We start from the raw sequence: 16,937 nt of genomic DNA on the forward strand, positions 1-16,937 counted from the left end.
GTCACGTGACGTCTCTCTCTCTCTCCCCAGCAGGTCCCGCCGCTGCCGCAGTGCCTCTGAGCAAGGCAGCGGTGAGTTCAGGTGTCAGCGAGGCAGCGGGACAGTTTTCTGTTCAACGTCACGATGATGGGAGGTGTTACATGGGAGGTGTAGTTTTTTATTTGCTTCGATCGTAGTTCCACTTTGTTCAAATCTGCAGGTTTCAGATTAAAGTCAGCTGACGAGGAAAGGAAACTGCAGGAGCTAGAGGAGAGACTGTGTTGTTAGACAGGAAGTGATGTCACGACTACAGCAGTTTGACCACTTCCTGTGTGACACTGATCTCACCTGCAGCAGGTGTGGAGTCAGCAGCCGCCTTAAAGACACTTCCTGTTAGTGTCAAATCGTTTTCTACTGTTTTTATAGAAAAACGTCTCTTCGTGTAAAACGTGAAAATGTTTGACGTCTCGTCTTGAACTCAGCAGTTTATCCAATCAGGTGTGGAGCGACTCGCTGACCCCGCCCACCAGACGCAGCCACACCTGAGCTGATTAGCTCGTGGCTAGTTAGCAGGCCTGATGCAGCACCGGGCGGTGGAGGTGCGGGTGGAGGTTGTTCCACCACAGACCTTTGCTGCCGCACTACGACTCCTCCACCTTTACCTGGAGGGGGGGGCTCTGTGGTGACGAAGCAGTTTCTCCTGCAGCTTTAAATTATTCACCTACAGCTGAGAGTGTGTGAGTGTGTGTGTGAGTGTGTGTGTGTGTGTGTGTGTGTGTGTGTGTGTGTGTGTGTGTGTTAGTGTGTCTCTGTGTGTGTGTGAGTGTGTGTGTGTGTGTGTGTGTGTTAGTGTGTCTGTGTGTGTGTGAGTGTGTGTGTGTGTGTGTGTGTGTGTGTGTGTGTGTGTGTGTGTGTGTGTGTGTGTGTGTGTGTGTGTGTGTGTGTGTGTGTGTGTGTCTCTGTGTGTGTGTAAAATTGTGTGTGTGTGTGTGTGTGTGTGTGTGTGTGTGTGTGTGTGTGTGTGTGTGTGTGTGTGTGTGTGTGTGTGTGTGTGTGTGTGTGTGTGTGTGTGTGTGTGTGTGTGTGAATATGAAATAAAATTGCTGTGGTTTGTGTTTGACCTCCGTCAGGGTCGGCTGGACGTGGCGAGGGTTTTTGTCCCTCGTGTGTTGCCGTACCTGACTGGAGGTCAGTACCTGACTGAAGGTCAGTACCTGACTGGAGGTCAGTACCTGACTGGAGGTCCGTACCTGACTGGAGGTCAGTACCTGGCTGGAGGTCAGTACCTGGCTGGAGGTCCGTACCTGACTGGAGGTCCGTACCTGGCTGGAGGTCCGTACCTGACTGGAGGTCAGTACCTGACTGGAGGTCCGTACCTGACTGAAGGTCCGTACCTGACTGGAGGTCCGTACCTGACTGGAGGTCCGTGAGTCGGCGCTGCAGCGTGTTTCGTCCTGACAGCTGCAGGTAACGTAATCTGCCTCCTGCTGGATTAAAGCTCTCAGGTCACACGGAGGAAGTTTCACCTGCTGCTTAAACGGGGGAGGAGACAGGAAACGCATTCATGCTGCTGCAGGAAATTAGCCCCGCCCCTGCACATGTCAGTGGGCGGGGCTTCACAGCAGTCTACTGAGAGATCTACTGAGAGATCTACTGGATCCACTACTGGACTGTATCGAGTGTTTATTTGACAACATGAGAATTATACATAATTTCAGAGTTTAGTGAATTCTCCCAAAAATCAGTTCAAGGGGCAAAAAGTAGTCTACCTTCTGAGGAAGCCGCTCCAGCCGGGGTGGGTGGGGCAGGAGGCCGTCCCCCCTGTTCAAAATGAACCAATCGCCTCCTGCATACAGTACAGTGGGATCCCCTAGGCTTCATGGAAAGGAATCTCAAGGCAGATCTAGTGAAATCTGTTGACACTACTGAATTTTAAAGACATCAACTGGATCTACTACTGGACTTAACTTTAATATAAGGGATCTAAAGACATTTCCTGCAGTCTAGTGAAAACTAGATAGATCCACTGAGATCTACTAAATCCAAGTTAATCTAATATGATCTATGAAACCAAAATGATCTGATAGGATCTACTGGACTCTTGCGAGATCTTCTGAAATCTACTGGATTATATACATTTTTGATTAAACTACTGGAAACCAATGAAATCTAGAGACATTTACTGAAATCTACTGAACTTTAAAGCAATCTACTAGGATCTACTGGACTATAAAGAACTATATTGGGATCCACTATGGTCTAAAGAAATCTATTTATGTTTACATGACTGTAGAGAGACCTACTGGAATCTGCTGGACTTGTGACACCCCTCTACTGAACTATAAATAGATCAAGTTGATCCGCTGGACTCGACAGGTATCGAATGGATTCTACAAGACTATAAAGTAGTATACAACACATATACAAAGATTGACTGGGATCCACTAAATCACTAAAGTGATCTGCAAGAATCAACTGAACTATGAAGAAACCTATCGGGTTTACGACGGTCTAAGACGATGTACTGGGATCAACTAGACTATATGGACGTCTACTAAGAAATAATATACTGTACATTGATCTAAACCGATCAGCTGGGGTCTAGTGAACTCCAAATAGATCGACTGGTATCCAGTGAATCCTAAAGTGACCTATTGGGATCCACTAGGGTCTAAAGAGATCTATTGCTATGAACTTGACTTTAGAGAGACTGTTACGTGACTTGCTATACCTACCGTAATGTTCACTTAATGAAGTTATGCCTACCTCAGGACCAGCAAGACCGCAACCTAGAGTCTCTCCCTACGTGATGCAAATAACATGAAAGTGAAGTCCAAGCCTAGTGGGGGGTCGTGGTTTTGAATGGTGGTGGATCAATAGTTGAGGTTCAAAATGTCTCCCGTCATGCAGGTGTTCTCTGCGTCTTCAGCATTCTCTCTCTCACACCTCATTCACAGGTGTTCAAGTCACTTAATCAAGGGCGAGAGCCACACCCCAGGGGCAAGTGGCCTGGGAGATGAAGAACAGGGCTGGGGACCTCAGGTGGGTGGTGTGGGGGCCAGACAGGGGTGGAGCAGTCTCCACCCCCTGGGGGGCAGCCTTGCAACTGATGATCCGGCAGCAGGTCAAGGCAAGGTGCAGGACAGGAGACGGTCAACTGATGATCTGGAAGGTCTGGCTGGGCGTCGGCAGGGGCGGCCAACTGGGGATCAGACAGGATGTCGGTGGGCACAGCCGACTGAGGCATTGTGGCGCTGGGCAGCTGAGACAGCCAATGGTGTCGGGAGCTCTGGAGACCACACCTTCTTCTGGGGACTCAGTCCCTTCGAAAGGTGACCGTTGGACATCCTCGACCAGTCCATTGAAGGCTTGAAGGGTTAGGGTTAGGCAGGCGGCAGGCTAACCAGCTCAGGGCGGACATGCGGCGGGCTAGCTCAGGAAAGGCAGGCGGCCGACTCACAAACCCAAGGCTCATTGACCGGAGTGCAGGCTGGTTACTAGCAGACAGAGGCGTAGGCCAGACTAGCAGACTGGGAAGATGGCTGCAGGCTAGCTTGCGGATGCGAAGGCTGGAGGCTAGCAGGGTGGAGGCCTGCAGCCCCCCCAGGCTAAAACATAGTCTACCCACGATGCCTCGGTGCTGCTGATGCTGAGGTGTCATGTCATGTTTCTGGACCACAGGAGAAGAATAAATATGTTCATGGAGCTTTTTTACACTTTAGTTCAGTTTGTACAGCAGCATAAACCCAGATAATAGAAATAAAACAGATGTGAGAGGAGACACAAGAGAGCTCAAGAAAGAAAACAAAAGAGAAAAATACTAAATTAATAAAAACACGATTCAGCATAATACAAAGAAAATAAACAACAAGACGAACAGAACGAACAGAAATAATCGTGTAAAAATACATAAAGACAAGAAAGAATTCCACTTAAATGACTTGAACTGAATGTGATGATGTTTTATTTTACATCAGTCAGCAACTTTGAAGTCAGATGATTTTGTGAAACTATTTGAAAACAGTCCAGTTGAACCTGGTTGTCATTCGATCTGATTCAGAGTCAGTAACTGTCGTCTGCCACTGTGGACGAGCCGCTGCAATCACAGCACTGAGATCAGAAACTGGTGCAGTTTAACGTCTGCAGTCACTTCAGAAAACACTAAACAATAACTACAGAGCAGGACAGCAAATGTTCCTGCTCCTCCTCAGTTTCCCTGTAGCGCCACCTTCAGGACAAACTGTACAGGATGCATGACTTCCTGTCAGCAGATCAACTGGAGGATTTTATTCTACAATTACAGACAAAATACATGTTTTTAAATGAATCAATCAATATCTTTAAATGTGACCGTTTTAGGCAAAAATAAATGAAGTTAAAGTCAAATGGAGGATGAGTGTTTCTTCACCATAGTTATATTCCTGGGAGTGAAATTCTCTGAAATAATAGCAATTATAGGATTTGTGCAGAAATTTCACTAAATAAATCTATTTAAAAAAATCATTCTTACTTACATCATTAACATGATAAACAAGCTATGAAGGAATTAGTACTCTGACACTTTACAGCAAAACTGTTCGTAACTCTACGTCTAAATACACGTGTGTGTGTGTGTGTGTGTGTATATATATATATATATATATATATATATATATATATATACATACAGTGGTGTGAAAAAGTGTTTGCCCCCTTCCTGATTTTATTATTTTTTTGCATGTTTGTCACACTTAAATGTTTCAGATCATCAAACAAATTTAAATATTAGTCAAAGATAACACAAGTAAACACAAAATGCAGTTTTTAAATGAAGGTTGTTATTATTAAGGGAAAACAAAATCCAAACCTATATGGCCCTGTGTGAAAAAGTGATTGCCTGTCCTATTAAAACATAACTTAATTGTGGTTTATCACACCTGAGTTCAATTTCTCTAGCCACACACAGGCCTGATTACTGCCACACCTGTTCTCAATCAAGAAATCACTTAAATAGGACCTGCCTAACAAAGTGAAGTAGACCAAAAGATCTTCAAAACCTGGACATTATGCCGAGATCCAAAGAAATTCAGGAACAAATGAGAAAGACAGTAATTGAGATCTATCAGTCTGGAAATGGTTATAAAGCCATTTCTAAAGCTTTGGGACTCCAGCGAACCGCAGTGAGAGCCATTATCCACAAATGGCGAAAACATGGAACAGTGGTGAACCTTCCCAGGAGGTGCCGGCCGACCAAAATTACCCCAAGAGCGCAGGGACGACTCATCCAAGAGGTCACGAAAGACCCCACAACAACATCCAAAGAACTGCAGGCCTCACTTGCCTCAGTTCAGGTCAGTGTTCATGACTCCACCGTAAGAAAGAGACTGGGCAAAAATGGCCTGCAGGCAGAGCTCCAAGACGAAAACCACTGCTGAGCAAAAAGATCATTAAGGCTCGTCTCATTTTTGCCAGAAAACATCTTGATGATCCCCAAGACTTTTGGGAAAATACTCTGTGGACTGACGAGACAAAAGCTGAACTTTTTGGAAGGTGTGTGTCCCGTTACATCTGGCGTAAAAGTAACACCGCATTTCAGAAAAAGAACATCACACCAGCAGTAAAATATGGTGGTGGTAGTGTGATGGTCTGGGGCTGTTTTGCTGCTTCAGGACCTGGAAGACTTGCTGTGATAAATGGAACCATGAATTCTGCCGTCTACCAAAAACTCCTGAAGGAGAACGTCCGGCCGTCTGATCGTGACCTCAAGCTGAAGCGAACTTGGGTTCTGCAGCAGGACAATGATCCAAAACACACCAGCAAGTCCACCTCTGAATGGCTGAAGAAGAACAAAATGAAGACTTTGGAGCGGCCTAGTCAAAGTCCTGACCTGATCCTATTGAGATGCTGTGGCATGACCTTAAAAAGGCAGTTCATGCTCGAAAACCCTCCAATGTGGCTGAATTACAACAATTCTGCAAAGATGAGTCGGCCAAACTTCCTCCACAGCGCTGTAAAAGACTCATTGCAAGTTATCGCAAACGCTTGATTGCAGTTGTTGCTGCTAAGGGTGGAGCAACCAGTTATTAGGTTTAGGGGGCAATCACTTTTTCACACAGGGCCATGTAGGTTTGGATTTTGTTTTCCCTTAATAATAACAACCTTCATTTAAAAACTGCATTTTGTGTTTACTTGTGTTATCTTTGACTAATATTTAAATTTGTTTCATGATCTGAAACATTTAAGTTTAATTTCTTCTTGTAATGAACAAAAAAGTTTTTCTGATTCAGGAAGTCGAACAGATCAGGTGAACTGAAACTGAAGGTTTAACTTGTCTACTGACGGGCAGTGAGGTCTGTCAGAGTAGGTGGAAGAATTATAACCCAAACTTTTAAATACAAGAACATCCCACCACCTGAAGCTGCTTCCAGACAGCAGCAGTAACCGCTCACTGTCCGTCATCAACTAACACTCTGTTTCATGATCTACGTTCATGTCAATGAGACACTGATTTGGCTGCTGAGTGTTGCTGAACTTAGTTTTTTCTTCTTTTCTCTCCCATTAGTCATCTCACGACCCCTCAGATTTATCTGATGGGAATCACTGGACAAAGCTACCTAACTGTATATAAAGTTGTTAAAACTAGCTAACCGTGTATAAAGCTGTTAAAACTAGCTCCACCTCCAGCAGCTACAGCAGTAAAATGCTGCTCTAACATTGATGCTTCAGTATTAATAATCTATTAATGTCACATAGAATCAGAATCAGTCAGGAGACATTTTACTGCAGAACCAGTACTTTAACTGCATGATGCTGATAATACTTTTACTTCAGTAAGGGATCTGACTCCTTCATGTTTCATCATGACGCCCCAAACTCCTGCAACGCTGCACCTTTTGATTTAGATTGAAACACGTTATTATATATAACAGTCGTTTATACACACACGTATATCTGAGTGTGTCTGAACATGTCGACAGCAGCAGGAGGAGCTGATGCAGACGTTCAGGTGTTGAGAGCTGAATACAAACCAGATACTCCACCCCTCCCCCAACGGTCCCACCAGACCCTCCATCCTCACCCGCTCACTCCCCTCCCCCATCCTCCATCAGCATGTAAAGAGGCTGCAGCCCGACTCAGCATACCCCCCGTCATTTATTCATGACCTAACACAGAGGCGACAAGGACAGGAGGGGGAGGGGGAGGGGGAGGAGAAAACGGGAAGTATTTCTATCTATGCTGGTCAGGAATATCTCTTCGCTGTCACTATGGAAACCCAGTATGTCCCAGTATAAAATCCCTGTATCTCCAAGCTGTCAGTTTTCACTCTGATGAAAACCCAACATCTCCACACTTACGGGGTTCTCAGCTGACAGCAGCAGTGACGAGACCTCACCCTACTTCTGCCTGCAGCCAATCACGGCCCTCCTCAGCCTCCTCCTCCTCCTATTGGCTGAGGATGTCAACAGAGCGGCGCGGTTCACGTGCAGCAGCAGCAGGTCAGCGAACGCCTCACAAAGAGAAGAACCTGAACACAACCCAGTCAGGAAACACACGAATGAGTCTTTCCAGCTCTGAGGTTGACAGATGCTCTGTTATTAATAAATAAGACAAACTCACAACAAAACAACTGTCTTGTGACCCCCCCCCCCCCCGCTCATTACATCACTCGCATGTTTTACACAACATGAAGAAATAATCTGAAAATACTAACGAACTGAAACAGCAACAGCTGACTGACAGAAATAAATAACATGCTTTGTTAAATTACTCAGATATAACACGTCATACTTTTCAGTTTCACTTGTTCATGGCTCTTCTATTTATCTTTAGTTAATCTTCCACCAGCTCATTTTATTTTTCACCTTTGTTGTTTGTCTTTGAGCATGTTTAATTATTGGTATTCCTTGTATGATACTGAGATGGGCCCAGTTCGAGGCGACAGTTTTACAGAAGTCTCTTTTGTAACGTCGGCCTTTGGGGAAAATGCTTTTTGGGCCGCAGGGGGATTTTTCGTTGCAATACCGCGAGCGGCGGCGTGTCCAGGTCTTACTATATGTCCATGGTTTTGCTCTGTTTTGCATCAAGTCCCGCCCTACTGTGCCGTGATTGGCTAGTGCTCGTTATTTCGGCGCGGCTCTCTGATTTGGTCGTGTGTGTGTGTCCGCAGCTAATCTCACATACTACTGGACCTTTCGGCCTAAATGTTTTTGTGCACATGTATGACTGAACGCTCGAGGACATCTCGTGGTTGCGTTGATTCACAATTTTTGAAAAACCTATTTTATTGACTGAGTCTTTCCTAAAGTTCAGTCTTTCGTCTTTTCAGCCGTATTCACCATTTTACGATCTGCGTTACGACACAGCAAAAGGCCGTCGTTTGGTCTCAACTTGAACCGGAGCGTCTGCAGATTAATTCCGTACCCGACATGTTGTGATCCACTAAAGTTACTTCCTCTTACCTCTTAACTACCTCTTACTTCTATTTATAGTAATATTATAGTAAATATTTACTAATATTAGAGTAACATGAGAATCAAGTTTTTAAAGTTTGATCCTCAGAGGTGATGACATCACGTCTCGGCAGAGTCGTCGATCTGAATGTTAAATAAAGTTCTGTGTGTTTGAACAAAGCCTGTTGGCAGTCTGCAGACGCAGCGTTCACTGTCTGCTCGTTCATTTGGACGTCGGGCCTCTCGGCCTCCTGGCAGTGCCGCCGCTCTCCCAGGACTCGTTACCAGGCAACCGGCAGTCGGCAGCCATGACTGCTTTGTTCATCAGGAGACTGAAAACTGGAGGAAGAAAGAAAGAACGCAGTGAAAGACGGTGTGTTTCTGATCCTTTTAACCTTCAGTTTCCTGTTTTCTGTTTTAGAACGTTACAAAGTTTTATGACATTTTCTTTCTTTCTTATTACAGTTTGAAAACAGTTTGTTCAGTTTATTTTTGCCAGAAGATGAAAAACTTGTAATATTATTAGAGATGAAAAGATTCTGGTTCCTCCAGATGTTTGTTAGATCACAGTCGGCCATCTGAGGGTAAAATACTGTGTTGACAATATAACAAAATATCTGTTAAACGTGGACTTTGGTTGACGTGAGGCGTTCAACTGTTTGGTGTTTCTGTGTTATTCAGCTCCACGTCCGATATACAGTTTCTTATAATGAAGAGTCAGATGTTGACATGAAGTCAGAACTCGCAAATGACGTAACAAACTGGACCTGAACGCAGCACGAGAGTGTTTACATGTGAAATGAAATAAAAGAAGTTAAAAGCACTAAAACGTGAATGTGATGCAGAGAGACAGCAAACATCCTGAGCATCCTGACAGGTTGTTTTGCATGTTTACAGGTCAACAGGAAGTCAGAGGACAGAGGGACAGACGGACGTCCTGCTGAGACACCAGACTGCTTCCTTACATCCTTCTTTCCTTTCCTAACTCCTTCATCCCATCCTAACCATCTTCCGTCCTTCCTGGTACCATCTTTCTTTATCTCCTTCCTCCGTGTTTCCTTCCTTACCTCCTTCCCTGCCTCCTCGTTTCCTTCCCTTCCTCCTTCTTTGCCTCCTCGTTTCATTCCCTGCCTCCTTCCCTGCCTCCTCGTTTCATTCCCTGCCTCCTTCTTTGCCTCCTCCTTTCCTTCCGTGCCTCCTTCCCTGCCTCCTCGTTTCATTCCCTGCCTCCTTCTTTGCCTCCTCCTTTCCTTCCGTGCCTCCTTCCCTGCCTCCTCGTTTCATTCCCTTCCTCCTTCTTTGCCTCCTCCTTTCCTTCCCTGCCTCCTTCCCTGCCTCCTCGTTTCATTCCCTGCCTCCTTCTTTGCCTCCTCCTTTCCTTCCGTGCCTCCTTCCCTGCCTCCTCGTTTCATTCCCTGCCTCCTTCTTTGCCTCCTCCTTTCCTTCCGTGCCTCCTTCCCTGCCTCCTCGTTTCCTTCCGTGCCTCCTTCCCTGCCTCCTCGTTTCCTTCCGTGCCTCCTTCTATGCCTTCTGGTTTCCTGAATAATGAGATGCAGCCCACACATACACACAAGTTTGCGAAGCTATCCTTGTTAGGACATTGCATTGACTTCCATTCATTTGGACAGTCTAACCCAAACCCTTACCCTGACCAGGACTGGGCTTTGGTCAGGGTAACAGTCACCGACAAGGTCAGTGTTTATACCGGAAAAGGTCCCCAATTGGTAACAAAAACACGCCACACACACACAAACACAGCCTGCTAATAGTGTGTGTGATTACAGCCAAGCTGCAGTCTTTAATTGTCGGGTTGGTAGTTTGATTCTCATCATCATTATTCCTCCCTCCTGTAGTTTTCTAAAGGTTTTCCGGTGGTCCTGGATTATGTTCAGTAGACGATTTGTTGATTTTGAGCGGGGGGATGTCCCAGTGGGACAAGAATGGGCCGTGGAGTCTCCTCCACAGGCAGCTCAACACCAGTACGTCTCATGTGTTCAGACTGTGGCGATTATTAAAAGTAGCAATGTGAAGCGTCGCTACGAGACAAAGCAGAGCAGCTTTTAAGCAGGTTAACAAGGGGGACAGCTGTGGGTTATTTTGCTAACAAGGGGGATGGTGTCCCCCCTCACCTCCCTCAAATCACCTACAGATTATTTTCTCTAAGGCCTTGAGGATGTTCCAGGGGGCCTTGAAGCGGTTGTAAGGTGATACACTACAGATCACATGCAGGTAAAGTGAAGTGTCAGCAAACAGGAAGTACAACAACAAATTTATAGTTTAATACGGAACCAACTACTGAATACTTTCTATATATACACAGGACCCCCTTCAGTTCGCCTACCAGCCCCGGCTGGGAGTTGAGGACGGCATCACCTTCCTGCTGAACCGCATCCACAACCACCTGGACAGGCCAGCACGGTGAGGATCATGTTTTTTTACTTCTCCAGTGCTTTCAACACCATCCAGCCTGCCCTGCTGGGGGAGAAGCTGGCAGCAATGCAGGTGGATGCCCCCCCTCGTGTCCTGGATTGTGGACTACCTGACTGGCAGACCACAGCACGTGCGCCTGCAGCACTGTGTGTCGGACAGCGTGGTCAGCAACACTGGGGCCCCTCAGGGGACCGTCCTCTCTCCCTGGGGCCCCTCAGGGGACCGTCTTCTCTCCCTTCCTCTTCACCATCTACACCACAGACTTCAGCTACCACACAGAGTCCTGCCACCTTCAGAAGTTTTCTGATGACTCTGCTGTGGTGGGATGTATCAGCGGTGGTGTTGAGACTGAGTTCAGGGCTGTGGTGGGGAACTTTGTCTCATGGTGTGAGCAGAACCATCTGCAGCTCAATGCAACAAAGTCTAAGGAGCTGGTTGTGGATCTACAAAGGGCCAAGGCACCAGTGATCCCGGTTTCCATCCAGGGGGTCAGTGTGGACATTGTGGAGGACTACAAGTACCTGGGAGTACACATGGACAATAAACTGGACTGGACCAAGAACACTCAGGCTGTTTACAGGAAGGGCCAGAGCCGCCTCTGTTTCCTGAGGAGGCTGAGGTCCTTCAACATCTGCCGGACGATGCTGAGAATGTTTTATGAGTCTGTGGTGGCCGGTGCTGTCCTGTATGCTGTTGCATGCTGGGGCAGCAGGCTGAGGGCAGCAGGCTGAGGGTAGCGGACGCTAACAGACTCAACAAACTGATCCGTAAGGCCAGTAACATTGTGGGGGTGGAGCTGGACTCTCTGGCGGTGGTGTCAGAGAGGAGGATGCTGGGTAAACTACACGCCATCTTGGACAGCGTCTCCCACCCGCTCCATGACGTGCTGGTCAAACAAAGGAGCACCTTCAGCGGAAGACTCATCCCCCCACAATGCACCACAGAGCGCCACAGGAAGTCATTCCTGCCTGTGTCCATCAGACTCTTTAACTCCTCCCTCTAAGTGTCAGTCTGTATGACCCGAAGTCACTAAACTGGACATTGATCATTAACATCTCTGCAATACTTGAATAATTGTGCAATATTCTGTGTTAATACTGCTGTGCAATATCCTCTTTTCAGTTTAAAATTCCCTATTTATTGATATTTATTCATACCTCTATTACTGCTGTGCAATATCCACCATCTCATTATAATCTTAATAAGTTGCACTTAACTTGACAGTACTCATTATTGCACTATTATTTATTACTTATGTTATTACATTGTATTATTATACCGTACATACTTATCATCAACCGGTAAATCCAGTTTGTACTTAATTTATTTTACCTGTATTATAGAGTATTATCTTGTGATTCTGATTCTGATCATTTACTATGTACAGTATGAAGCATGTTGAGGGGTCTGTGAGGAGGTTCCAGGGGGCCTTGGAGAGGTTCCAGGGGGCCTTGAAGAGGTTCCAGGAACCTGGAGGAACTAAAGCTGAACAGAAGATGTTGGTGACAAACATCAGCTCATGAATGCAGAAACCTTTTTTTGTCTGTGAAGGTTTCAGACAGTAAACTGACTCCAGTTCAGAGACAGCTGGTCTCACCAGGACCTGAATCAGTCTTCAGTCTCAGAACTAGATGAGGAACCACCTGAACCAGACCTCTGACCTCTGACCTCTCTGTAATTCGGACAGGAAGCTGCTGACTTTAGTTTCATGTCATCAGTTTTCTCCCTCTCAATTCACGTTAAACAGACGTTAAAATGTGCTGTTAGAATATATACAGATAAGACAATATAGTAATAATGATAAAAATTGTAGACTTGCAGTTAAAAATACAAATAAATGAGAACTATACAAACACTGCAACATTTTTTAATGAATGTGTTTGTGGTCACTGAGCCTGTACTTGGTCAGGATCTGTCTCTGTCCCGGTCCGTTGTCTCTTCAGGTCCAGATAACTTTCTGATCTGCTTTGGCTTTTAGTTTCTGTCCAGTGATCCAGATTCAGGTTTCTTTACGTCGTGTTGTAGTTTGGTTTCCTCTGATTGGTGTTTGGAGAGCAGTGCTGCTGTGAGACTGGTCCGAGAGTCTGAGGGGGGGCAGGTAGTCTCAGCACCAGCTGACTGTCTGTCTGACTGTCTATCTAGTTTTTTATTTGTTTTTCATTCTAACATTAGTTTTTTATGCTAATGTTAGTTTTTTAAGCTAACGTTAGTTTTTTTAAGCTAACGTTAGTTTTTATTTTAGTTTTTTTGCTAACATTAGTTTTTTAAGCTAACGTTAGTTTTTTATGTTAGTTTTTTATGCTAACGTTAGTTTTTATGTTAGGTTTTTTATGCTAATGTTAGGTTTTATGTTAGTTTTTTCTGCTAACGTTAGTTTTTATGTTAGTTTTTTCTGCTAACGTTAGTTTTTATGTTAGGTTTTTTTAAGCTAACGTTAGTTTTTTATGCTAACAGTTTTTTATGTTAGTTTTTTATGCTAACGTTAGTTTTTATGTTAATTTTTTTATGCTAACGTTAGTTTTTATGTTAGGTTTTTTATGCTAATGTTAGGTTTTATGTTAGTTTTTTCTGCTAACGTTAGTTTTTATGTTAGTTTTTTCTGCTAACGTTAGTTTTTATGTTAGGTTTTTTTAAGCTAACGTTAGTTTTTTATGTTAATTTTTTCTGCTAACGTTAGTTTTTTATGTTAGGTTTTTTCTGCTAACGTTAGTTTTTATGTTAGTTTTTTCTGCTAACGTTAATTTTTTATGTTAGGTTTTTTCTGCTAACGTTAGTTTTTATGTTAGGTTTTTTATGCTAATGTTAGGTTTTATGTTAGGTTTTTTTAAGCAAACGTTAGTTTTTTATGCTAACAGTTTTTTATGTTAGGTTTTTTCTGCTAACGTTAGTTTTTATGCTAGGTTTTTTCTGCTAACGTTAGTTTTTTAGTTTAGTTATGGACTGTAAAGACTGAAGGAGGTTATAAACCCCTGTGAGACAAACTGACCTGACTACTTCCAGTAAACACAGTATCAGTGTGTTCGGTGTGTGTGATCATCTCCTCTTCACTTCCTGTTCTGTATCACAGGCTGTGATTGGCTGAGCCACTCACACTCTCTCTGTTATGTAACAGCCTGTCACTGATTCCAGGTGCATTGTGGGACATGAAGAGGTGACAGCGGTCGTTTAGAAATGAATGTAAATCTGAGCTTGCTTAATCCCCGTCACCACGGCAACCAACGAGCTCGCTCACACACACACACACACACACACACACACACACACACACACACACACACACACACACAGTGTATTGATTCAGATCAGGCCACGCCCTGAGCCTGTGATGTCACTGGTAGAGAAGAAATGTGATTGACTGTTCAGATGGAGGCAGTGATGAAGAGGAGGAGGTGTTACATAACAGGAGAGGGAGGAAGAAAGGGGGAGAGGGGGAGAGGGGAGGAGGAGCAGACAGAGAGAGGGAGAGAGGGGAGGATGAGAGAGGAGGAGGAGACAGAGAGAGGGGACAGGGGAGGGGAGGGGGGAGGGAGAGAGGGAGGGAGAGGGGGGAGGGGGACAGAGAGGGAGGGGGGGGAGGAGGGGGAGAGGGGGAGGAGGAGGAGGAGGGAGGAGGAGGAGGAGGAGGAGGAGGAGGAGGAGGGAGGAGGAGGAGGAGGAGGAGGAGGAGAGAGGAGGAGGAGGAGGAGGAGGAGGAGGAGGAGGAGGAGGAGGAGAGGAGGAGGAGGAGGAGGAGGAGGAGGAGGAGGAGGAGAGAGGAGGAGGAGGAGGAGGGAGGGAGAGACCTAGGGAAGGACAGAGGAGAACGAACAGAGTGAGGAAACAAGGAAAGGAAGGATGAGAGAGAAAACGACAGAAGAGGAAGAGGAAGAGGGGGATGAATGCAGAAAGGACAGATGAAGGACGACTGGAGGAAAAGCAGGAAAATGGAAGAAGAAACAAAAGAGAGACTGCATTTAAAAAGGAAAAGAAAAGAGATTCATAGATGAGAGGAAGAAACGTGGAGAGGAGGGATGAATAAATGACAGGAAACACAGCGAGGAAGAGGAGGAAGAGGAGGAAGAGGAGGAGGAAGGAAACAAGGAGAGGAAGGAGGTGAAAAGGAGGAACAAAGGAACAAAGAGGGAGGAGGGGGGTGAGTGGGGGGGTCAGCAGCAGAATAATCTGGGGCACTGAGGACCACGTGGTCGTCGCCATGACAACCGGCTCCCTCTGCGGGTCAGAGCGGAGGAGGGCTGTGATTGGCTGCTGCAGAGCTGCAGTGCTGCAGACGACCAGCAGGAGGAGACATCATCACCTGGCTGTTGAAACGGATCAAAGAGGATGAAGTAAATGATGCGGCTGCGCTGAAACATCAGTGCTGCTGTTAATATTCACATTCTCACCAAATTTATGGAAATCTGCATTTCGTGGGTTGAAAATGGCTCAACAGCTGTTTTAAATCACCCTGAACCTCGCGAGGTCGATGCTGACGGAGTCGACCGTTTGGGACTGATTTACGTCCGGACATTTACGTGAAACCGCGTCCCCCTGCCTTTGAGCGGGAGTCTGTGAAACTGGTTTTCAGACATAAGCAGATCACAAGAGTTGATGCTTTTGGCTAACCCCGCACTGACCAGCGCCGCCGGACTGCACTCGCTCCCATGATGACGATCCCAGGATAAACAGCAGGGCTGCGGCTAACTCACCTACCGACACAGACACGCTCACCTGAGAGCCGCTAACGTTAGCTTAGCTACAACACAGGTACGCGGAGAGGCCACGCCCCCTCCAGTGCTTGCCCTGCAGTCCTCTGCTGCACTTTTTAAATGAGTTGGGAGGGAGCAGACTTTGGGTGAACTTACACTTTAAAAGTTATATTTCCATTAAAAGTTATATGTATATTAAAGTTTATTTAGTCAGCCATATTGGTTGTTTTTCTGATGTTATTGTTTTATTGTCACTTCCTGTCTGTTGTCTATGGCGAGTATCCGATGTAAACAATCTGTTATTACTTGTTCTGATGAAGTTTGAGTCCATTCAAAATCAGAATTATCGGGCAAAGTATTAAAGTACAAATACCTAAGAACTGTACTGCAGTACAGTACCTGAGTAAAGGTGCTCACAGTCCACTGCAGAGGCAGCACCTGTAGTCCTGCACGCAGCAGTGGTGTGTCAGTGCGTCTCTGTCGCCCTCCGGTGGACAAACACAGGAATAACAAGAATCAGGATTTAAAACATTAATGTGTCAGTACTTTACAGTCTCGTCTAAAACAATCAGCCTGAAACTGAAATAAACTTTTATTTATTTAGCAGAAGCTTCTGTCGGCTTCTGTCGGCTGTTTTTGGCTGCTTGAAGAGCAGAAGTGCTTTTTTACAGATGCGTTTTCACCTGTCACCCTCCAGACCACCTGAGACGCTGAGCGGGAAAAACAGGTACAGATAATAAACTAGTTTGGTGCATTCAGGTGCTGCAGAGAGCGTCTGAAACCTGAGACATCACAATCAGCTGCTGGACAGCGGCACATTCAGAAAGATTAAACTGAGAGAAACAAACAGAAATGATTCAGCGTGAGAGCAGAAACGGATTCTCAGTAGTTTCCCTTCATACGCTGCCCTGTAGGTCAATCTGAAGCTCGAGTGGAAATAATATGACTGCAGCATGAACAGTTTGACCCATATGATCAGAAAGTCTGAAACATACAAGCTCAACACGTATCTGATGACCACTTCAACGTGTACTTAACGTTATTAACGCGGCGTCCATCCTGTCAGTGTTTTCATCTCCTCACGTCTCCGCTTTGATGGTGGTTTTGTTCCTCATTCACTTTTAATTCAATCTGAAAACTCTGAAAAGTAAAAAGTGAGTAAATTCTGTACAAATGTACAAACACTGGACGCTGTGTCCCTTTCTTACAAACAGACTATTCCTTTAGTTGGTTCTGGACTCGTTAAAGTGAACATGATGTTTGATGTTGTTGTTTACATGAATTAGTTCTGTTCAGTTACGTTGAGCAGCTCCTCTAAACTTTGGGCTGACGTGACGTCACATCAGGACGCTGAGGTAGAAAACCAGATATATGTTTATCTTTCTCATTTAACAGATTATTCATAGTTGAACAC

The sequence above is a fragment of the Siniperca chuatsi genome, linkage group LG16 (genome assembly GCF_020085105.1).
Source record: "Siniperca chuatsi isolate FFG_IHB_CAS linkage group LG16, ASM2008510v1, whole genome shotgun sequence".
In the NCBI taxonomy this organism is placed as follows: domain Eukaryota; kingdom Metazoa; phylum Chordata; class Actinopteri; order Centrarchiformes; family Sinipercidae; genus Siniperca; species Siniperca chuatsi.